The sequence below is a fragment of the Somniosus microcephalus genome, chromosome 1, assembly GCF_052327205.1.
Source record: "Somniosus microcephalus isolate GS21.2 chromosome 1, FLI_Smic_1.0, whole genome shotgun sequence".
NCBI classification, from domain to species: domain Eukaryota; kingdom Metazoa; phylum Chordata; class Chondrichthyes; order Squaliformes; family Somniosidae; genus Somniosus; species Somniosus microcephalus.
This window is the reverse complement of record NC_140987.1, coordinates 103551625-103576991: the sequence shown is the minus strand read 5'-3', so window position 1 is coordinate 103576991 and position 25367 is coordinate 103551625. Positions and strand designations below refer to the sequence as shown.

The 25367-nt window shown below is 44.1% G+C and overlaps 1 long non-coding RNA gene across 1 annotated transcript in view; it reads right to left on the bottom strand.

The window, feature by feature from the left end:
- LOC147124267 (uncharacterized) overlaps positions 1 to 21915 on the bottom strand; it is a 58387-nt gene extending 36472 nt beyond the window's left edge. The window contains exons 1-3 of the long non-coding RNA XR_015079711.1: positions 21825 to 21915; positions 16817 to 16963; positions 16048 to 16159 (exon numbers count right to left, since the gene is read on the bottom strand). This is a non-coding gene — a long non-coding RNA (uncharacterized LOC147124267). The remainder of the gene's footprint in view (positions 1 to 16047; positions 16160 to 16816; positions 16964 to 21824) is intronic.
- Positions 21916 to 25367: the final 3452 nt, after the last annotated feature.

Genomic DNA, 25367 nt, shown 5'->3' with positions numbered 1-25367 from the left:
CGTCTCACCTGAAAGACGGCACCTCCGACAGTGCAGCACTCCCTCAGTAGTGCACTGGAGTGTCAGCCTAGATTTTTGTGATAAAGTCTCTGGAGTGGGTCATGAACCCACAACCTTCTGACGCAGAGGCAAGGGTGCTACCCACTGAGCCATTGGCTGACACTACAGAAGCAAATATAAAAGCAACAAAAATGATTCTTTTGCGTAAAATGGATTTCTTAACTATTTCGCAATCTTAATCTCTAATAACAAAATCAAGTATCCGTTCAATTCTTCATCCATGTCCTCCTGCAACTGTCATATTTGTTGTCTAACTGATTCTAAAATAAGCATAAAATGCTTTCCCATTATTTTAGCTACATTCAACTATCCTCCTTTCCAGATTCTATTTGGCTTGCCTAATACCTGTACTTATTTTTCTTAACACTGTTTTTTATGAACCTCCTACCCGAAGGATTATTACTCATTTTATAAGTCTTAAAATATCTTACAATGCCTTAAAATGGAAGCTATTCTCTCCTAACTAAGTTACATATTTGCATTGAAGTTAATGAAAATAAAAATCGTGAGAGATGTAAAACGGGCTGCCGATTCGCTATCACCCATTTTACACTACCGCACAGTCAAAATGTTTTCTACATTACAACAGTTCACTACACTTCAAAAGTATTTCATTGGTTGTAAAGCACTTTGGGACGTCCAATGGTCGTGAAAGGTGCTATATAAATGCAAGCCTTCCTTTCTTTCTTTTCTTTCTTCCTTTCCCCCATTCAGTCTGTAGGAAAACAGATGGTTGACAAAGGATTCCTTTTGAATACTGGGCCAACAGGTTCATGCTTGACAGATTATGTTTTACTCCCTTGCACTTGGGCATAAAGGATCGCCTCGGCATATCGCAGAAAGGAAAATCAGGTGAGGAGGATCATATGCCTGTAATGGAGCTTGCCCAGTCCTCAGTCTGCTTTTGGAAATTGTGGTCTAGCCATGACACTAAAAAGATATTAAGAAAATGCATGAACTGTAATAGATGGATGAAGACAGGATTGGGCTCAGCTCTGACGTGCTATTGGAGTAAAAGCCTGCTGATAATCAGTATCAAGTCTTATACATGAGTAATGACCACCGAAGGGCATCTTACAACCCTAGAATCGGGAGAGATGTAAAATGGGCTGCTGATTCACTATCACCCATTTTACACTATTGCACAATCAAAATGTTTTCTACATTACTAGCAAGGACTTACAGCCTTTAGAAAAGGAAAAAAAGTAGTAAGATTATTAATCACTGTTTTATTTTAAGAAACATTTTGAAACCTCTCCCCTTATTTTCTCTCTATCCCTCAGTTCCGTATTTGATTCAGAGCAGTGTATTCCAAGCTTATAGACACCACTACAAAGACATGCCTCAGAAAAGTGGGAAGAGACCACCCCAACAATTTTCTCTTAATCATAATCCTAACCAGACCAAATCATGCAAAAATTTTGAGATTAAGTTACAGTATGGAATATTAAGAGGTTTGTGTAAAGTGCCATTGCTATTTTAATGAAGTTATTAAGCCATTTATTTTAAACAGGTCAATGCCTCTGTTAAAATTGTGGACAGAGAAATATCTTAAAAATGAATTTGTTACTAATATCATACGATTTTAACCCACTAGTCTCTAGTGGACAGGAATTGGTGAACTTGGTGGGATTCAAACCTGGGCTCTCAGTTTGTCCTGTGCTCTCATATTGTGGCTAATGGGCTACTCAGTTATTTTTATTTGACTTTCACCATCTGCATTTCAGGACAACTCAAAAAATTCAAGATATCACCCGGACTTTCAACTATCAAAGGAGATGCGAGAGTCAGGAATAGTAATTAGTTGTGACAGAGGAGGTTGTAGAGAGACAGGTGCAATTAAGAATTCTGTAGTAAATAAGCTGAAATACACTGGAGGCAACTCGGGAGGAATCAGACTGACAGGCTCCCCAGGAGGAAGCAAAAGAAGTTGAAAAACTAGCAGAGACTGCTTCGCAGAGATCAAGAGGATAAGAATAAGCCAACTAGGGAAAACTGGAAACAGATGAGAAGGAGGAAACTTTGCATTCTGACACTGAGAGAAAAGTGGTTAGAAACAGAACAGGAAAAGAGAGTGAGAATCAGAGCTGGGGAATAAAAGTCACAAAGCAAGCTAAGAGAAAGATATAGGAGACAGAGCCAGGATAAATACAACTGAACAGGAAGAAGGCGAGACCATTCAGATTTCATTCTTTTTTTCCCCGGTCATTTGTACCAAGGGACCAAAAAAACAGCAGACTGAAAAACAGAAAGTTCCTCATTTGTGAATTTGATGGGTGACACCAAGATACCTATAAATATTGTTCAATTTGCCTATCACAGACAACATTTTTACATTGAGTTGCACATATCTCCAGTAAAGAACAAAGAAGACAGAATGAAACTAGCAAACTAAAAAATCAAATGCAAAAGCAGAGAGGTGCTTTAGCAATCTAATGATTCAGCCATGACAGTAAATGTGAGCAACGTTAGAAAAAAAATGACATGATTATGCAGCTTGAACTCATCTACAGTGTTAATCTCATGAAAAATGGGGTTAATCTGCTGGAGTACATGGAAACTGGAGTGCCTTTAAAAAGACAGTTCAGCTGGAGAGTTCAGCAGCAGATGTGGAGGGGGGGCAAGGTAAGGAAGGAGCAGTTCTTGGCTCACTCACTTAACTCTCAGGTAGCATTTCTGACTCGGACCTCCAAGCCCTCCTTGAGGGTGTCCATGTTAGCAAGCTAACCAGGCATGTTACATGTGCCACTTGGAGGGATGGGGTACTGGTACTAAGTGCCAACTTTCTCATCCCCAGGACTGCCAACCTGTGCTGCAAGTTCAATGACCACACCAGGGCTGGCAAGATAACACATTGGACACTCTCAATTTTCTTCCTTGCCCACCTTGGACACCAGTACACTCTTCACCCTCTAAAAGCAACATTTGTACAACTAACCCTTCACAATGCTTGCTGTTTAAGGCAGCTCTAACTCAGCATCTTGCACTATGGCAACCAAGCTCCCCTAATAGCAATTACTTACATGTACAACCTTAAAACCCCTTCCCCCGGTTTAACAAACTGATATCCCCACATCCCTTATTTCAAATGCCACTTGGCACATACTCCTCAACTGCCAGCCTTCCCTTCATTTACTCTATTTTTTGCAGGAGAAATTGGTGCACACTACCCACCAGAGGCAGACCACTGGAGGGGGTTTCTCCATCTTTAAGCCCCTCATGCCACACGAGGAGAAGGACATGTAGCTCACAGGGAGGCACTCAGCTCTTGCCATGAGAGACAGAGAGGTCAGCGGCACATTGCTGCTGTTGGGTTACTAACTGAGCACCGACACTGCTGCCCTGGCATCCCTGTGAAGCATGACACAGAAACAGCCTTCCACCCCATTCTCTACCTCCTTAATCCCAAGGGCGAGGGCGGTGGTGGCGGTATTGCTTTTACATTCTTAGCTTTTACCCTTCTTTCCTGTACATCCATCACAGCAATGCAGGGCACAGAAGGAGGAAGGTAATAAAGTTGATGATGGGAGGAAGAAGAGGAACTTAACTATCTCCTGGTCAATTGCAATGATGATGTAAAGGATAACGATGAAGCAGGAGATGAGGGCAGACTGAAGCCCATCCAAGAATTCCTGCACAGACCTACTGTCCCCTGTTCCGTTTCCCCAACCCCTTTCAACTCACCCCCTGCTGCTTCACTCCCAGGCACCAGCTCAGATACTTTCACTCGGGGACAAGTAGATAAAGTTAATGAGAATGTGGTGCTGAGTGATTCACAGAGCACAAGGGAGCCGGAGGACAGGGAAGTGGTTGAAAATGTGGCACCTTCCTGGCACCTCAGAGTCAGAAGGCTACCTGTAGCTCAGAGTCAGAAGGATGCTTGATGAACATTATATCCATGTGCAGGCTCTGGGGTCAGTTTTTGAGGGTGCGTGGTAACAGACGGGTGTGACTCTCCAGTCTGCAGCTCTCTTTTGCGGCATCATCAGGGAAGCCTTTTTTTTGTTGCAGGCATCAATGGACTGAGCTGCAGCTTCGCTGAAATTTACAGCAGATCCTCAGCTAAGAAGCAACTAAGAGCCAGTTGGTGCTTCCGCCTCCATGGAAGCACAGACTGCAGAGCTGGCAGCAATAGGGGAGAGAATAGACAGCACCCTGCATACTGGCTTCCAGACCATGGCAGCCATGATGCATGATGATCTCAGGGCTTTTTGGATCTGGTAGCTGCCATTAGACTAGCCATCCTGCTGATCAATGTGGACCCAGATCCAAAACCTAGTGGAATGGGTGGGCTTATGGTCACTTTGGACTTCATTCTATGAAAGTAGACTGTGCACTGTTATTATGCTTTGTTTTTCATGGAAGTTAGAGTTATACAGGAAACTATGCACTTATTTTGTGCTGATTTATTCACTCAGGTAATGATTATTGGCGAGCCATATCCGGGTGATGTGGGCTTGTGTGTTTTTGTGTTAAAGGAAGGGTAGTGGATTGAGGGAATGTCCCTTTATTTGAAAGTGGGAGATAAGGAGGTAAGGTAGAGGTATCAAACGTAGACTGTATTACACAGAAGAGAAGACTTCAGTGATGAGATGTTTCTGATGCTCCTTGCAGCAGTCACCGAGGAGTCATCTGACTGTAGACCTTCATAATGCTCTCCTTCATTTTGTTCTGGTTCCAAGGGAGTGAATGATTTTGAAGTCCAGCCATTCTTGACTTAAGAAGTTGTGAAAGACACAGCGGGCTATAACTATTCATGACACATGAGCTGCAGCATACTTCACAGCCCCACCTGAACTGTCCGGACAGCAAAAGTATGCCTTTACGACCCTGATGGTCCTCACTATGGCTAGTCTAGTAGAGGCATGTGCTTCATTGTAGCGTTCCCCTGCTGCTGTTCAGGCTGCTCTGACTGGGGTTATTTTCCATGGGAGCAGGGGATAGGCTTTGTCACCCAGAAGCATATTGATGTGATTTTCTTCCCTGAAGAGGGCAAGGAGGGCAAACTTTTGAAGGATGAATGCACTTTGACAACTTCCAGCATATTGGGACATCTTGAAAGTGGACATCCTTTCTGTACTTTAAGGGGTGTACTGATAGAGCATACAAAGCAATGTGGGTGCCATCAGTTGCACCCTGGACCTTAGGAAAGCCACTGACCCTTGTTGTGTATTTTGAATGTTGTATTTGAATTGTCCCACATAGCTTACTGTAGTTGTGATGTGCAATGCACTATGGGGAATAGAGTGCATGAAGTGGAGAAGATTCTTTGGAAAGATGGCTGTTAACTGAACTCTGTCTCCTGCGTACTCTTTTAATTGTTATACAAGCAAGGTTATTAAACTCTTGAGATTTAACAAAAGTGGCGACGAGGACGTCTGAACTTACGTGGCTCTGCTGTGCGGAAGATAGTCGGGTTTTACGTGTTTAAAACTGTTATTTTTGCCGTGGACAGTTAATTAAAGTGAGGCTGGCTCGAGGATAAAGGAGCTTGAAATGGCAGGAAGACGAGACGGTGTATAAGGTACTAACGACTTGAGGAAGGGGAGGAAAAACAGTGAGTAAATCGGGAAGGACATTTATTCAACTGTGAAATGATCTGTGAATTGAAGCACTTAACTGATAGTGATTTTAGTTGAGTCCAACATTGGAAGGATCCTTAGTGAATGATAATTAGGAGCCTGAGAGAAGGAAAATGGCTGGAATTATCGGTAACATTGGACCGTTTGCTGAGAATGTCGAACAATGGAGCTCATACACAGAACGATTTGAATACTTCACACAAGCAAATGACATTGGAGGGAACAAAGTAGTACCTACATTGTTAAGTGTGATGGGGCCAAAGACTTTCAATCTTTTGCGTACTTTAGTGCATCCAGATAAACCAGGGACTAAACAATATAGCGAAATTGTGGCGATACCAGCAGGGCATTTTTCACCCAAACCCCTAGTCATAGCTGAGAGGTTTAGGTTCCACAGGCGTAACCAGGAAGAAGGAGAAACAGTGACCATGTTTGTAGCTGCACTAAAAAGACTATCAGAGTACTGTGAGTTTAATGACGTGCTAAATGATACTATAAGAGACAGGCTAGTGTGTGGTATGAGAACTGAAGCCATACAGAAGAGACTATTAACAGACAGTAATCTGACTCTACAAAAGGCCATTGAAATCAGTATTTCCATGGAATTGGCAGCTAAGGAAGCTCAACAGTTGGGTGCAACAGAAAAAGTGCACAAAGTAAGAACAGAGAGCCAAGGGCCATGCTTCAGTTGTGGCAAAACGGGGCATCTTGCGTCTGCATGCTGGTGTGTGGACATGGATTGCCACAGCTGTGGTAAAAAGGGACATATTCAGCGCGCATGCAGAAATAAAAAGGAGACAGAGAAAACGTCAAAGACGGAAGGAAGAAAAAAAACATTCAGACAAAAGACAAAGAAGCATGTCCACTCTGTAGAACAGGACAAAACAGAGGCAAGTGACACTTCAAAGGAGGAACTATGACTGAACGTGCTGACTGTAGCTGGGGATTCGCATGGCTACTGGGTCTCACCCTTGCTAGAGGGGCAGCCTGTGCGAATGCAGATCGATACCGGGCAGCAGTATTTCTTATGTCAGAGACAGTCTACAAAAAGACATTAAAGCACCTTCCACTTCAGCCAGCTAACTAGCATTGAAGACATATACTGGTGAAAGAGTAACCGTGAGAGGTATCACTGGGGTCACAGGTCAGTTGAATGGACAAACTAGGAAGTTACCACTCTACATAGTTAAAGGAGACTACCCCTCCCTGCTGGGACGTTCGTGGATGGAGAGAATAAAATGAGACTGGTTATCAGTCTACATGGTGTCACACAATGATCCAGGCTTACCCACCATCTTAAAGAAACATGCAGAAGTCTTTAATGGAGAACTGGGTAGCATGAAAGATATTACTGTGAAGGTTCGTATTAAGCAGGATAGCAAACCCAAGTTCATGAAGGCATGACCCGTACCTTATGCCATCAGACCAAAAGTCGAGGCTGACTTAGAAGCCCTAGTTGAAAGCAGAGTACTAGAACCAGTCAGCGTGAGTGAATGGGCAACGCCTGTCGTACCAGTGCTTAAGAAAGGGGGTGGAGTTAGGATATATGGAGATTTTAAAGTAACTGTTAACCCTGTATTGTCAGTGGAGCAATATCCGCTTCCCCATATTGATGATTTGTTTGCGGGACATGCTGGGGGCCAGAAGTTTAGCACAATCGACCTCTGTCAAGCCTACCTGCAAATGCATGTGGATGAACAGTCACGAAAAATGCTGACTATTGTGACGCACAAGGGCCTATTTAGGTATCGTCGACTTCCTTTCGGAATTACATCAGCTCCAGCGCTTTTCCAATGTGCTATGGACCAGATCCTTAGTGGATTGCCTGGAGTCCAGTGCTACTTAGATGATATCTTACTTACTGGGTGTGATGACCAAGACCATCTGCATAACTTGGACGCATCACTACAGAGACTGAAGGATTATGGACTCAGAGTTCGCAGGGATAAATGCGATTTGTTTCAGGCATCAGTTGAGTACCTCGGTCATGTGATCGATGCCACAGGCCTTCACAAGGCACCGTCCAAGACCAAGGCAATCGTGGAAGCCCCAGCACCTGAAAATATCAGCCAGCTGCGTTCTTTTTTAGGGTTACTGAACTACTATGGACGGTTCATACCGAACCTAGCCTCGATGCTGAGGCCGTTGCATTGGTTGCTATGTAAAGACAAGAAGTGAGAATGGACTAACAAGTGCCAGGAGGCGTTCATGACAGCAAAGGACACGCTCCTGAAGTCAGAGGCTTTGACGCATTTTAACCCTTCATTACCAATACAGTTAGCTTGTGATGAATCGTCATATGGTATGGGAGCGGTCGTTTTTGGCGTTCGCAAGTTTCACCAATATTTGTACGGGAGACAGTTCACCCTACTAACAGATCACTGCCCTCTCACGACCATCTTCAGGCGAGCAGAATGCAAAGGTGGGCACTGCTGTTGTCTGCACAGACATTTGACATTAGATATCGTAAGTGTTATGTATTGTGTGTTCTATTGTGTGTTCTCCTCCCACCTGTGGTGGCGCTGTCACAGGAGATAAATGGTTGGGTGTTCTCTGTTAAGTTTAGCTCTCTTTGTTCGGAACTTTCCAGAACTTCCTTTCCTTCCAATAAAGCACTTCATGTTTGAATCTCTGAGTTCTGAGTCCTAAATTGTGTCTAGGTAGAGAGGTACCGACACAACAAGTGGCAACGAGGAGCGGATGAATCTGCGTACGTTACGGGTGCAGTGAGTAAACAGAAAATTTAATTTGAAACGTGAGATGGCTACTATATTAGGAAACATCGGTGATTTTGATGAAAATGTGGAGCAATGGAGCGCATATACGGAACGTTTTGACTATTTTGTATTGGCGAATGCGGTGGCAAATGAAAAGGTCGTGCCTACCTTTTTGAGTGTAATCGGGCCGAAGACATTCAATTTACTTCGCAGCCTCGTGCAGCCAGATAAGCCAGGAACTAAAACATATAAGCAACTAGTGGAAATTCCTGGAGCACATTTTTCACCAAAACCTCTGGTTATTGCTGAGAGATTTAGATTTCACAAACGGAATCAAGAGGAGGGGGAATCAGTGACGATGTTTATTGCTGCTTTAAAAAGGTTGTCGGAACACTGCCAGTTCAAGGAGGTGCTGAATGACACCATTAGAGACAGACTGGTGTGTGGTCTGCAAAATGCAGCCACACAGAAGCGCCTTCTTACTGAGGACAACCTTACTCTTGAAAAGGCCATTGAAGTTAGTGTCTCCATGGAGATGGTGGAAAAGGAGGCTCACCAGTTGAGTTCAACAGGGAGAGTTCACAAGTTGTCGTCTGAGCCTAAAGGTGTGCGGAACGGCACATGTTACCGTTGTGGGAAAATGGGCCATCACGCTAATGACTGCTGGTGTACGGAGCTGGAATGCCGAAATTGTGGCAAAAAGAGTCACATTGAACGCACCTGTAGAGGTAAAAAAAGAACAGACAGAGCTGGGAAGCATGGAAGCAAAATGTCTGTATTTGGACAAGAGAGGAAAAAGAGTGTTCATTCAGTGCAGTATGATAGAACAAGCAAAACAGAGGGGAGCGACACCTCTGAGGAGGAAGAGGTGCACATACTGACGGTTGCAGGTGATTCAAATGGCTACTGGGTGTCACCACTGGTGGAGGGACAATCAGTGCGGATGGAGGTTTACACAGGCGCGGCTGTGTCCCTTGTTTCAGACACTGTCTACAACAAAATGCTAAAGCATCTTACCCTTCAGCCAACAAACATTGTGCTAAAGATGTATACTGGCGAACCTGTGGCCATGAGAGGCGTCATTGAGGTGACAGTTAAATTGAACGGACAGACTGCAAAACTGCCACTATATGTGGTAAAGGGAAATTACCCATCGTTACTGGGACGTACGTGGCTAGAGAAAATCACGCTGGACTGGCCTGCAGTCCGCATGATGTCAAAAGGGGAGTCAGGTCTGACTGCAGTGTTAAACAAACATGCAGAACTCTTCAATGGGGAACTTGGGAGCATGAAAAAGATCAGCGTGAGACTGGACATTAAACCTGACAGCAAGCCGAAGTTTCACAAAGCCCGACCTGTACCCTATGCAATTAGGCCAAAAGTTGAGGCTAACTTGGAGGCCTTAGTCGAGAATGGAGTCCTGGAGCCTGTGAGCGTGAGCAAATGGGCCACACCCATTGTTCCTGTCCTGAAAAAGGATGGATCTGTTCGAATCTGCGGGGATTTTAAAGTGACTATTAACCCGGTGCTGTCTGCGGAACAGTACCCTCTTCCCCTCATTGATGATCTTTTTACGGGCCTGGCCGGAGGGCAAAAGTTCAGCAAAATAGACTTATGCCAGGCTTATCTACAAATGCATGTCAATGACAAATCAAAGGAGCTGCTGACAATTGTGACACACAAGGGGCTATACAGGTACTGCCGCCTTCCGTTTGGAACTACGTCGGCCCCTGCTCTATTCCAAAGGGCAATGGATCAGATTTTGAGTGGACTGCCAGGAGTCCAGTGCTACCTGGATGACATCCTTGTCACTAGGACAAATGAGGAGGATCATCTTCTGAACTTGGATGCAACACTACAACGACTGAAAGAGTACGGACTCAGAGTTCGTAAAGACAAATGTGAATTCTTTCAGTCTTCAGTTGAGTACCTGGGGCATGTGATTGACGCTACTGGCCTGCATAAGGCGCCGTCAAAGGTCAAGGCGATCGTGGAGGCCCCAGCACCCCAGAATGTGAGTCAGTTACGTTCATTTCTGGGGCTACTTAACTACTATGGGAAGTTTATTCCAGACTTAGCAACATTGCTGAAGCCGTTACATCAGTTGCTATGTCAAGGCAAAACATGGAAATGGACTGAACTGTGCAACGAAGCTTTCGCCCAAGCAAAGAAAGCATTGCTGAAATCGGAGGTCCTGACACACTTCGACCCAAAGCTACCCATGCAGCTAGCATGTGATGCATCACCATATGGTGTGGGAGCAGTCATATCCCACATCATGCCTTCGGGTGAAGAGAAACCTATCGCCTTCACATCACGCACCTTGAACAAGGCCGAGAGTAACTATGCGCAGATCGAGCGCGAGGCCTTGGGAATCGTTTTTGGAATTCGAAAATTTCATCAGTACCTGTTTGGGAGAAGTTTCACACTCCTGATGGACCACCGTCCATTGACTTCAATCTTCGGGCCCCACACCGGAATTCCGTCTCTCGCTGCAAGCAGGATGCAAAGGTGGGCTTTACTGTTGTCAGGACACACATACGACATCAAATATCGCAAATTAGACTTGCACAGCAACGCAGATGGTCTCTCGAGGCTACCCTTGCCTGTTACTCCCCCAGAGCCTCGTCAGATAGACATCTTCTACTTTAGACAAGTGGAGGGAGCACCTGTCACTGCAGTTCAGGTGCGAAGGTACACCCGCAACGATCCAGTCCTGTCTGAGGTAATGGACGATGTCATTCGAGGGAGAGCTATAGGAGATTCTCCTAGTTTGAAACCTTACGTTTCAAAAAGAAATGAGCTCTACGTCCAGGCAGGTTGTCTTCTTTGGGGACGCCGTGTCATCATTCCGCCACCTCTGAGGGAACCTATACTGCAACAACTTCATACAGGCCACAGTGGGATGGTTCGGATGGCCAGGTCTCGATGGGAATATTGAGGAGAAAGCCAAAACATATTCCCCATGTCAAAGGGACCGGAATGTTCCACAGCTGGCAACCCTACACCCCTGGGATTGGCCTGCAGAAGTGTGGCAGCGAGTACATGTGGACTTCGTCGGTCCTTTCGAAGAGAAGATGTTTATGGTGGTTGTGGACACTCGTAGCAAGTGGCCGGAGGTCGCTGTGATGAGGTCTGCCATGGCAGAGAAAACAATTGAGAAGCTTGGTGAGATGTTCAGCCGTTATGGCTCACCGGAACAAATTGTAAGTGACATTGGTCCACAATTTGTATCACAGGAGTTTGCAACCTTCCTGCATGTGAATGGTGTCCAACACATCAGGTCTGCGCCCTATCATCCCTCTACTAACGGCCAGGCAGAAAGGTTTGTGCAAACTTTGAAGCACGCCTTGAAGGCATCGCAAGGTCAGGGCTCAATCCACCAATGTCTGAACAGCTTCCTGTTGTCCTACAGGAACGAGCCGCATGCCACAACCAAAACTTCCCCCGCTTCGCTCATGATGAAGAGGCAGTTGCAGACAAGTTTTGACTTACTCAAACCTCCAAGGGCAGAACAGGTTTTCCATTGTCAACAACAAGCTCAAGTTGAAAAGAGAGAGAAAGAGCCAAGGAGAGACGGCTTCACCCTGGAGAGCACGTCCTAGCTCGAAACTACAACACTGGACCGAAATGGGTTCCTGCTACGGTGATCGTGCAGACGGGCCCTGTGTCTTACACGGTTGAGACTGCTGAGGACGTCGTCTGGAGAAGACACACAGATCAACTGTTGCTAGGAGCAGAGACAGCCACAGAGGCTCCAACGGCTGGTTGGCCTGAACTGTTTCCGGATGATACCGCAAACCAGCATCCTTTGCCACAGTGCTCTTCTCCAACACAGGTAGTCAAAGAGACTGTTCCACCTGTGCAAACTCCTGACTTTCGACTGACACAGGCACCTTCTCCATCCAGGCCTGTGTCAATGCCTACTGCTGTGGAAGCCAGCGATGACCACCGGTATCCTGTCAGAGAGCGGCGGCCTCCAAGACGCTTAGATCTGTAGGCTTAGTGACTTACCCACAAGACTGGGGCAGAATAAACCCCAGGGTAAAGTCAGGGTTGAGGCAGTCTACCTCTACCCTAGATTCGTTGAGTGCATTGAAAGTAACTTACCTGTTGAGGAATAATGTGGACCTTCCATTTAAGAGGGGAGGAAATGTTATGTATTGTGTGTTCTGTTGTGTGTTCTCCTCCCACCTGTGGTGGCGCTGTCACAGGAGATAAATGGTTGGGTGTTCTCTGTTAGGTTTAGCTCTCTTTGTTCGGAACTTTCCAGAACTTCCTTTCCTTCCAATAAAGCACTTCATGTTTGAATCTCTGAGTTCTGAGTCCTAAATTGTGTCTAGGTAGAAAGGTACCGACACAACAATAAGTCTGACCTGCACAGCAACGCCGACGGTCTTTCCAGGTTGCCGCTGCCTGTCACCAAGCCTATGACGCGTAGCATGGACATCTGCTATTTTAGGCAGGTGGAGAATGCACCTGTTACTTCGACACAGGTCTGACGATACACCAGAAATGACCCAGTGTTGTCTGCAGTGCTGGACATTATCGTCAGGGGCAAGCTTGACAGCGATGACCCAAACCTGAAACCATATCTCTTAAGGAGAAGTGAACTGTCGGTGCAGTCTGGATGTTTCCTGTGGGGGAGGAGAGTGGTTATTCCACCATCGCTACGGAAACCAGTGTTACAGCAACTACACTCCGGACACTGCGGAATGGTTCGTATGAAAGAAATAGCGGGGAGCTACTTCTGGTGGCCGGGTATGGATGGACAGATTGAGGACAAAGCTAAAACCTGTTCCTCATGTCAGAGAGTTCGTAATGTGCCACAGCTTGCACCTCTTCACCCCTGGGACTTTCCGGAGGAAGCATGGCAACGCATTCATGTAGACTTTGCAGGTCCATTCGAGGAGAGAATGTTCCTGGTGGCTGTTGATGCGCACAGTAAGTGGCCAGAGGTTGTTATAATGAGGTCCACCACCGCTGAGAAGACCATCGAGAAGTTAGGTGAGGTGTTCAGCCGATTTGAATCTCCAATGTAACTTGTCTCAGACAATGGTCCACAGTGGGTGTCACAAGAAATGGCTACATTCCTGCACGTGAATGGCGTACAACATATCAGGGCTGCACCATACCACCCTGCGACCAATGGTCTAGCTGAGAGGTTTGTTCAGACCATGAAACACTCTCTAAAGGCATCGCAAGGCCAGGGAACGCTTCATCAGTGCCTGAATAGTTTCCTGTTGAGTTACAGGAACACACCACATGCGACCACAAAAGCATCACCTGCCACTCTACTGCTCAAAAGAGAGCTACGAACCAACTTTGACCTGCTGAAACCGCCAAAGGTGAAAGACGTGGTACAGTATCAGCAGGACAAGCAGATCAAGCGACGTGAACAACGCTCCAAAGACAGAGTCTTCAGTCCAGGTGAACATGTGTTAGCACAGAACTACAGTGGTGGACCTAAGTGGGTTCCTGCTACTGTCATTGCACAGACTGGTCCAGTATCCTACACTGTACAGACACCCGAGGACATTGTCTGGAAGAGACACACCGATCAGCTTCTACGAAGTGCAGCAACACCCACTGAACCACCAACAGCAGTTTATCTGCCATTGGGTGACGCTGTGGGTCATCCGCCTTCTACACCGAGAGGCTCACCTTCTGAGGAAGCAGCCGCTTCAGCCCCTATCTCATCAGCAAGGGAGAACTGTATACAGGCACCTCAACCGCCTACACCTGTGTTGACATCACCTGTGAGAGACAATGAACTGGAGAGCCAGGTTGACCGCTGGTATCCTACCAGAGAGCGGCGCCCCCCTATACATTTGAACTTATAGTTCAGAGGCTTATCCTTTATCTGTGTTTTATTGTGTTATTATTGTGTTTTAAAAATTTTGAATTATTATTGTGTTTTTAAAATTTGTGGTTCTATTGGGACATCTAATGTAAGAGGGGAGGAGATGTTGTGTATTTTGAATGTTGTATTTGAATTGTCCCACATAGCTTACCGTAGTTGTGATGTGCAATGCACTATGGGAAATAGAGTGCATGAAGTGGAGAAGATTCTCTGGAAAGATGGCTGTTAACTGAACTCTGTCTCCTGCGTACTCTTTTCATTGTTATACAAGCAAGGTTGAGATTTAACAACCCTGTAAAACTGAATGGCCATAGCTTGAGGCTGCCTCATTGTGATGCCAAAACTGATGAATTCACCAGCTCTCCAGTACAATGTTCCAATGACCTGACAAATGCACACTATACTGCAACCTTGCTGATAATGCAGAGATCTCTCATGGCTGCTTTAAAAGTTGAGTGCAGTGGCCACCTGCATAACCACAGAGAGAACATTGTGGGAAGATGAGCATGGCTGCAGGTCATCATGCAGTAGGTGACAGTTTTGCCCCATTGCCTCTTTGGTGAAGCACACTCTTCTTCTATACATCTCCTCAGTAAGGTCCTCATATGACTTGTGCTGCCTGCATATTCTATGGGGGGTGGGGGGAGGGTAATATCTACTGGGCTGCATCTTTCTTCAATGCCCTTCGTTGTACATCTGGTGCTGCTCATCAACCTCCTCCTCCATGATAATGGGATAAAAGGCTCTGCCCATGAGGTATGCCACACCTACTCCTGAGAAGCCCTCACTGCAGATCGGGTACGGAGGAGTGAGGGGTGCCAAAAATTTGCGAGTATTCAGACCCTGTCAGAAGCAGTGAAAAGCTAGTCCAGGTGTGTTAGGCAGAATGGCAGAAAGAAATCGCTGCAAAAAGTGATCCCCAGCTGTCAAAATCACTAATCAAAGTCTCCAGATTCTTCAGCTTCAGAAACTCCTCACTTCCACTTGTATCAGCTGATCATGGCAGCAGCTTGTGGCCTAGAAATCTAGATGTGCAGCACCTGTTTTTCAGGCGCTAAATGGTCTACTATGCTCCCAATATGCCGGGCAAGAAGCATGCGCATTATTCCAGCCGGAAGTGTGCTGCCCACGATATTGGATAAGGTAGATGTGCTGGTGGCAGGAGTGCACGTTGAGAACGTTTTAAGTGCAGAATAACCAAGGCCCAATTACCGCCCCCAACCCAAGGCCCGATTGCCCACCCTTCATCACTTACCTGAGGGCCGCTGCGACATCAGCAGTGACCTGATTTACAGTCATGATTCACCAGCAGCTCTGCGCAGCTCACCAGCTCCATTGAAATGAGGTCTGACGTCCAATATCAGGATGCCTCGGGCCTCACTATTCAGGCGTAGGGATCGTACCCTGAGACACCCAGCCTCCCCACCCGCCACCCCCCCATGCGACCCAAAATGGGCGTGCCCGAATTTCTGGGCCGATGTGTCTCAGTCTAAGTTAGCCAGAGTGTATTGCTAGTTTAAAAGCAAGAAACTGGGAGCTGTCGTGCCACTGAACCTCATTAACATATATTGAAATGAGGGCAGTCGGATCTTGGCAGGTGGATTGTGGGAAGGCACAAAAATCGCAAAGCGAGGAAAATTGTGGAAGAGATTTAATGGTGGAAAATGATGCCCCTTGCAGACTCCTGAATAGAGCTTTCTGAAAATGTTAAATAATTAGCACCCATGCCCACACACTCATGCACTCATATAACAATGTAAAGTTTTTGACTGTCATACCCATATATGCATGTGCGATATAATTGACAGTGATCCTCATTGCTTACCTTAGTACTTTTCTTCAAACTGGAAACCTTCTTCCACACATCCCTCTAAATTGAATGGTTCGGAGATGCTGAGCTAAAAGAAAAATCAGCCTCTCAGCAGGATCAAATTGTGCTGTAAATTGAAACTAAACCATGAGTAAATCCGATTGGGCTGTTAACTAAAGCAAACTAAAATAAAATCAACATCAAATAAAATCTACAAATGTATCGTGGAATAAAATTAGACAGAAATAAATTGGGCTGTAAAACAAAATCAAGTGTAAAATAAAACAGTACAGTAAAACAAAATGAACTGTAAAATGACTCAAATTAGGCTGTGAAATATAGGACAATAAAACATGCCCGTTAAGTGGAAGGAAACAGATGAAATCCTTTTTATCTGTTAGAGTCTATTTTGTTGTTTGGCATCAAGGAATTGGGTTTACTGAAGCTTCCTGAAGCTGGAGGCTGACTGTGCCTGGAGGAGCAACTGGTGGCTGGGGGGTTGATTGGCGGGGGGGGGGGGGGAGAGCAGCCCGCGTTCTTTTAATGGGGGATCAGGAGGCGCACTCCCGCTCCTCCCAGCTCCACATTCATGTATGTATAGGAGCCTTCCTGCCGGTTAGTGCCACTTTAGGCTGTGCGAGTTTGGCATGTAGCAAGTGAAGCACTGGAGCAATCAAACATCTACAACGGGTCCTGCAAGAAGCACAGACCCTCAGTTAAAAAAATTATTTTCACCTTTGAATGTTCCCGACGTACGCTCCTAACTCCAGTGCAACCACCTTACCTAATTGGTTGGAAATGTGCGCAAACTTCCTGTTTGCCATCTTGGAGGCTTAGGAGGCATTTTAGCACCCGAATTCTAGGTCCCAATCTTCAGCTGACAAAGTGGCTAGGCTACCTGCTTCCAGTTTTCCATCAATGTTGTTCTGAACTAGTAGGAGATGAATAAATAGAGATGAATAAATAGCTCAGGGTTGAGTTTCCTTCTTATTTGCCTTTGCTCTTGACAGGAAGGTATCGGAGGGGGGGTGTGATTTTCATCAGCTTAATATGTTGCTCACATGGACCATGCCTTGATCTAGCCAACACTAATTTCAGTTTTAAATTGGGGGGGGTGCTATGCTGGTTGTAGGACCCTGACACAACTTCAGGTACCAATGGGCAGAGCAAGCACTGGAGGCCGCTTCAGAAACAACATAGGTAATGATTTCGGTGGGCTCAGGAGGAGCATACTGATCATCAATGGGCTGCAATGGAAATAAAATTCAGGAGAGATGTTAAAACGGGCTGCCGATTCGCTAGCATCCGTTTTACGCTATACCACAAAGTCAAAATCAACCCCAAAGTGTGCACAAGGTTCATTAGGGCAATTAAAACTATTCAAATCAGAGGTCCTCTCAATAATGGCCCAGATGGTATGGTCAGCAGCGAAGTGATGGTGCTCGCTGCTGACCTCAGAAAATGTTGCCCACAAAGTTCTGACGATTTCCGTGGCGTCGATTTCACCTTTCCCGATGTTAGTTTGATTTTGGCGCCAACTCTATGGGATCTCCAGCATCCAGCAACAATGATGTCATTAAGCAGGCTAAGCAGCCAATCACTTTGAAGAATTCCCACAGATAGCAAACCAGGAAGTAAAATGCAGTGATTATCCTTCACTTTTTATAAATTTTACAGAGAGCAAAATAAAGATTGGCACATACACATGGGATTATGATAGAAGCTGAAATATCATAAATAAACTTAAAAAAAAATTATTTTATTAAAAACCTATGGAATTTTTATCATAATAGAAAAATGTGACATTCCACAAATATAAAATTAATCTTTCAGGACCAGATAGGTTGTTCAGCGGTAGTTATGACTTAGTATGCTGTTAAAAACCCAGTTACACCTCATTCAAAAGGCTTAACTTTTTCGGGGTTTTTAACAGCAATATTATGGCATAAAAGGGGAAGTTCTCGTCAGTTCAGTGATTTCTAAAGATTGCCATCTGCAGGGATTGTGGAGCAGCAGGGAATCACTGACAGCAACTTCTGGATTTCCATGTTTAACTGCGCAAGTGTGGACGCATGAAGTTACTGTCAGTTTCACAGAGTAATGATGTGAATGCTGACCGTTTTGTCATCATTACAACCGCAAAATACGGGCCTATATATCTGGAGCACCTGAACAGCACTGTAGTGAGGAGAGGAAGCCCCAGTCAAACAAACAAACAAAAACCCCTGGCTGGCCCTTCCCTCTTTCCATCTCCACTTAAGCTGACTTCCTTTAACCCCCTTTTCCACCTCTCTCCCTCCCCATCATCATAAAACCACAGAAATTTACAACACAGAAAGAGACCCATCTAGTCTAGGCCAGTGTATTGCTGGAGCACTCTCTCTTTGTAAAGATATTTCTCCTAGCCTCTCTCTTCACTATCTTCATATTAATTTTAAAATGATGACCCTTCCCCACGGAGTTCCCAACCTGTTTGCTCTATTAAAATGCTTCATAATTTTTTTTAAATCTAGTAGATCTTCTCTTAGCCTTCTCAGCTCCAGTGAAAATAGTTCTACTATCTCAAGTCTCGCCTCGTAACTATAGTTTTCCATCAGCGGCATTATCCTGGCGAATCTACATTGTATGCTCTCTATGGCTTTAATGTCTTTTTCTATAATGGGGTGTCCAATACTGCACACAGTTCTCTAACTGGCCTAATGAGTGTTTTGTATAAATTTATTATGACTTCTTTACTCTTGTACTTTATGTCGCTATTTACAAAATCCCAAAATGCTTTTGGCCTTGTTTTATGGCTTTACCTACCTGCACTTACTCTTTAAAGAATGATGTATTTGAGCTCCCAGCTCTCTCTGTTCATCCATACCCTTCAGTGTATAATCCTATTCCTTGTTTTTCCTCCCAAAATGAATTACCTCACACTTGTCCAAATTCAATTGCATTCTGCCCATTCCGCTAGCATGTTCATTTTTTCCCGCTCTTTTATGGTCCTTCTTGCTATTTGCCAAACCTCCTAATATTATGTCATCAGCAAATTTCAAGATTGTGTTCTCTATACCCAATTCTAAATCATCTATGTATTCCAAGAACACAAGTGGATCCAGCACTGACTCCTGGAGTAACAACTCTTCTCCAATCTGAGCAATACCCATTTACTGCAACCCTTTTGTTTCCTGCCCATCAACAAACTTTCTATCTGTGTTGCTACATTTTCTCTGATATCATACATGTGAATTTTTCTGTATCCATCACCAAGATTGCTTACTTCCACTTCTGCAACATTGGCCTCTCCACCTCATCTTCCCTAATACTGAAACCCTTATCCATGCTTTTATCACCTCTAGACTCAAGGTCTGCTTGCTAGTTTCTTAAAAGGACAAACCCTTCATAAACTCCAACTCATCCAGAATTCAACCGCCCATATCCTTTGCTATTCACCCATCACTCCCATCTCACTGAGCTACACTGTTTCCCTGGCCTCCAATTCATTGAATTTGAAATCCTCATCTTCATCTTCAAATCCCTCCATGCCCTTGCTCCATCCTACCACTGCAACCTCCTGTAGCCTTACATCCCTTCCCATAACCTTCAGTCTTCCAACTTTGGTCTTCTTTGCTGCTGCCCTCCCTTAGCCCATCAATGGTGGTAGAGACCTCAGGTAGCCCTACTCTCTCAAACTCCTTCCCTAAACCCTCCCATCGGACAAAGTCAACATGGATATACAAAAGGTAAATCATGCTTGACTAATCTACTGGAATTTTTTAAGGCTGTAACTGGTAAAATAGATAAGGGAGAACCAGTGGATGTGGTGTATTTGGACTTTCAGAAGGCTTTCGATAAGGTCCCGCATAAGAGATTAGCGTGCAAAATTAAGGCACATGGGATTGGGGGCAAGGTATTGACTTGGATAGAGAACTGGTTGGCGGACAGAAAGCAAAGAGTTGGAATAAACGGGTCGTTTTCCGAGTGGCAGGCAGTGACTAGTGGGGTACTGCAAGGATCGGTCCTAGGACCCCAGCTGTTCACAATATATGTTAATGATCTGGACGAGGGAATTGGATGTAATATCCCCAAATTTGCAGATGACACAAAGCTGGGTGGGAGGGTATGCTGTGAGGAGGATGTCATGAAACTCCAGTATGATTTGGACAGGTTAGGTGATTGGGCAAAAGCATGGCAAATGCACTATAATGTGGATAAATGTGAGGTTATCCACTTTGGTGGCAAAAACAGGAAGGCAGATTATTATTTGAATGGCAATAGATTGGGAGAAGGGGAAGTGCAAAGAGACCTGGGTGTTCTTGTGCACCAGTCGCTGAAGGTAAGCATGCAAGTGCAGCAGGTGGTTAAGAAGGCAAATGGTATGTTGGCCTTTGTAGCAAGAGGGTTCGAGTACAGGAACAAGGATGTCTTGCTACAGTTGTACAGGGCCTTGGTGAGACCGCACCTTGAGTATTGTGTGCAGTTTTAGTCGCCTTATCTGAGGAAGGACGTTCTTGCCATGGAAGGAGTGCAGCGAAGATTCACCAGGCTGATACCTGGGATGGCAGGAATGACGTATGAGGAGAGATTGTGTCGATTGGGCTTATACTCACTGGAGTTTAGAAGATTGAGAGGGGATCTCATCGAAACCTATAAAATTCTGTCAGGCCTGGACAGACTAGATGCAGGAAGGATGTTCCCGATGGTCGGGGAGTCCAGAACCAGGGGTTATAGTCTAAGGATAAGGGGTAGGACATTTAGGACTGAAATGAGGAGGAATTTCTTCACCCAGAGAGTGGTGAACCTGTGGAATTCTCTGCCACAGAGGGCGGTGGAGGCCAGTTCATTAAATATATTCAAGAAAGAGTTGGATATATTTCTTAAGGCTAAAGGGATCAAGGGATATGGGGAGAAGGCAGGGACAGGGTACTGAATTTGGATGATCAGCCATGATCTCATTGAATGGCGGAGCAGGCTCGAAGGGCCAAATGGCCTACTCCTGCTCCTATCTTCTATGTTTCTATGTTTCTATCTCTCTACTTCTCTCTATCTTTAAAAATCATTTTAAAACTCAACTCTTTGAAGCAGCTTTCAGTCACTTTTCCTAACTCTCCGACCACAGCTCAGTGTTCATTGCTTTTATTTATTGATTCTTCCCTCCCTCATAAAGTGCATTGGGACAATTTCTTAATTAAAGGTGCTATATAAATGTAATTTGTTGTTGTTTTTGCTGCACTGATTCTGTTGTGTTTCAAATATGGAGGTAACTGTTCTGTGGGAAGTGTTCTCATCAGCAATGTTAACATTTGGTTTTCATTCACTTTACTGCTTCTACTTTTTTTAAAACCTGAACAAATTTATTTTAAAGAGCACAAAGTGTATTGAGGATCACAAAGTATTAGGTGTCACAGTAGCTTATATAAATAATTATCTCAAAAGTTCAAAATATGTTAAGTATGCGGCACTGTATGCTATCAAAACCAACATCGAGACATACTTTTAAAGAACATGATTTAAGGGTAAGAAACGTATTATGGTGTAGCAGCTGCATGGAGCTGTGTACAATAAAAATATGCAGCTACTGTTACAAGATAAATGCTATGGATGTAAAATAGACAGGTTACTCTCACTAGTAGCGTTTCAAAAGAAACAATTTAAAATGGATTATTATACACACCATTGTAACATTGCAGTGATGATTGAGTATTTGTTTTAGTAAGTGAGTATGTCTCGAAGCTTTACAAGCTTTACATGTAGTACAGTTTATTATCACCAGAAAAATTAAGAAAACTAATATATGGTGCACTTACCTAGTTACATAGAATTTTGTTGTGACACTGGGCTTGTGTCATTTTGTCTGTCTGGACCATATCTTCACTTGTCTTATGGGTAGATCGTGGTGTTTAGATACTTCAATGATATTATTCTGTCAAAGACATGAAAGTGATGCAACACTACTGCCCCCTGCAGGAAATATTAAAAAGTAAACATTATAATGCTCTCAATATTCATGTGAACTGAACTTACCAACATCATATCCATACACCAATCATATCTGAGTTAAATTACATATTTAAACAAAATGTATGTCCAGTGGAATCACAGACATCTATTTATCTTTATGTGAGTGAAGTGGCAATGTGACATTTTGGTAATTGAAAAATCTATGACACAATTAGCTGAATCTACAGAACCATGAAATCATCATAATGTAGTAGGATGTCTTTAAGAGCATTGGTATACTATCGATACAGCATTGAGATCAGTACCTGCTTACACCAATGCACTGCTGCATGTCATTGTCTTCCCAAGGAAAATTAAGCTCCCCATATGTGGAGATCTGCTCTGAATGAGGTTAAGTTTTAATATTAGAACAGAGCCATTTGGAGAGTTTGCTTTTTTGCTTTCTTAAAAAAAGACTAAAAAATAAAGTTTAAAAGTTCCCAGACAATTCAATGGAATGTTTTGAACTTTGCTTTGTACCACCTGCACTTATACTGCAGCAGGTGTGAAATGGAAGCAGTGTAAGAAAATTAAAATGGAAAGCTCAGAGTCACACCTGCGGACTGAATTGAGGTGTGCACCCAATCTGCATTTGGTCTCTCCAAAGTAAAGGAAACCAGATTGTGAGCAGCGAATACAGTATACTAAATTGAAAGAAGTACAAATAAATCACTGTTTCAACTGGAAGGAGTGTTTGGGGCCCTAGACGGTGGGAAGGAAGGAGGTGAGAGGACAGGTGTTGCAACTCCTGCAGTTCCCTACATTACAACAGTGACTACAATTCAAAAGTACTTCATTGTCTGTAAAGCACATTGAGACGTCCTGAGGTTGTGAAAGGCTCTATATAAAAGTAATTTATTTCTTTGTTTAACCTACAGCAACAACAATGTAACATTTCAGATGTGTTAAGGTGCAAAATGCACAAGTGACTGCCAGAAAAATGCCTCCGAAAGCTCCATCCAGCTTTACCTGACATTAGCAGAGGTCACATAGTGAAGCAGCGAGTAAGCCTCATCACCTGAATTTTCTCTCATTCTCTGGGAGGAAAATCCAGCCCATTCAATGAGGATCCTCCAGGATTCTTTGTTAGAATTGAGTATTGATGCTTGACAGGATTAAGTTCTTTCCTCAATAAAGGGGGTCTTCGGTCTGGTGAGGAGAGTGGGTCAGGGGATTCACTGGAAACTTGGTGAGAGTAGGTTTTGGCCAATGTGCAGTCTTTCAGACAGGTACTGGCAGTAGTAAGGCCAAATAGGTATTCTATTGAACGCAATCTGATCATAGCCCTAACTCCAGCCGTTCTGGATGGAGATCTGAGAGACTATCAAGACCATCATGAGCATAGCTATTGTCCTACATTCACCTCATGCCTATTTGGTTTGTTTCCAACCAAAGTAGAGTCTTTATGCAGTTTATAGACTCATCCGGTTCTCACTTTTGGTAGTTTGGAGATGCATGCTGCAGATGCGATGCAACTCAACAACTCCACCCTAAACACCTGGACAAATCATCTGTGCAACATTAGCTAATGTGAGACACTGATATATGAGTTGTGTATAGGTTAAAGACCCTGAGCTGTGGACCCATCTTCTGCGGCTCAGGATATGCATACGGTTGTATGGATACAATGCACCAAAAAGAAAAATATACACTGTTAAGAACTCAAGAAGCAATGAACGATTGAGTGAATGCTGACTTGACATACTTCCACAGAACAGATTATAGTCTGACATTCATCGTGCTGTATTTCCTATAAGTATCAAGGTTACAGTTTGCAAATATGAAAAATGTACACTAAATTCCCTATGGTCTATTTCTGCAATAGAACATTGGAGCACACTCAATCTGCACTATCCTTGTAGTCCATTCCTGTTATTGGTTCTTCTAGCGTTCCATGGGATTTCACTGTAAACTAGAATCAAGGAGAGACTCAATCATCCTCTACAGCATACAGAATGGAAATGAAAACAGACAGCTGGAAAACCTTGCAAAGCGAACATGTCACACTTCATATAGTACATTATATTTTCATTACTGTCATTAGACATTTTTTTTGTTCAGTTGGAAATTGACTTACAATTTTGTAATTTATTCTGATGGCTTAGGACCAATATCACTGGATTATAGTTTATACAATGAATTTCATACATTGTGAATTCACTAACTGATGCATTTTAACATTACACTGAAATTAAATGCAGTCGGCATTTGATTAAACATTGCGTTCCCTTCCAAACACAATACCAAGTGTATTTACAGTACTAATATTTTTTCAGATGATCATTTAAAGGATTATTGTCAGCTCTGAAAGGTTGTTGCCCAAGTTTTGTTGGCACTGTCCTGTAAACATGCATCATCGTGGCACAATTCCAATCATGGCTGAACCTTGACTAATTTTTTCCATCTACCATAAATATTAATGAAAGCTGCTACTTTTCTTGTCAAGTTTCTCCCTATAATTTTCCCTCTTTCCCCTCCTTTCCTGAATACACTGACTCCTTGCCAGGGTACTATTCCATGGTTCTTGTTCACCCTCTGGTACCACATCCATTCCAAGTGAGCATTATTCATGTGTGAGCCATAACATTGACTGCTGGCAAGATAATCAACCGTGGAGAGCATCACAACTTGATAGTCCACACATGTGCATTTCCAGCAGAGGTCAACACAAGCAACAACTTATGTTTCTACAATGCAATTCATGCATAGAAGCTTTGCAGGGCAGTTTCCACAGCTGCAGAAAATGTAAATGATAAACAGGAAGGAAAAAGGGGAAACAGACAGGGACATGGTGGGTGCAGCCTAAAAGTCAAACTGGAAAGTTTTTAGAAGGCTTTTGGAAGCAAGGATGAGATGGATCAAGGGAGGGAATTCCAGGAGGCATAATGGCTGAAAGAGCTGCCGCTGATGGTGAAAAAGAGGGAGTAAGTGACAAGGAGTAGATTATTATTAGACGAGAGGAAGATATATGTGGGGACTTATGATGGAGATTGCTGAGTTAGATTGAGATGAGGGCAGGAAGGGATTTGAAAGCGAGGACGAGATCTTCAAATCAATTCACTGGGGCTAGGGGCACCAGCGGCACTTGGCACTGTCAAGAGTGATGGAAGTGCCTTGTGAGCGTGAGCATAAAGGCTGCAACATGCTGAATGAGTTGCAATTTGTGGAGGCGGAGCTCCAGGTAGGAGAGCGTTTGAGAAGTCAAGGCTGAAGGTGATAAAGGCATTGAATAGTGTGCAGGAACAGGAGCCTTGCCTGAATTTCCGCTCTCTAAACTAACGGTCCTAAGCCCAATTATACTGCCCCTATCACCACCTCATCTGAGATCAGCTAGCTCACTGCAGACTAGT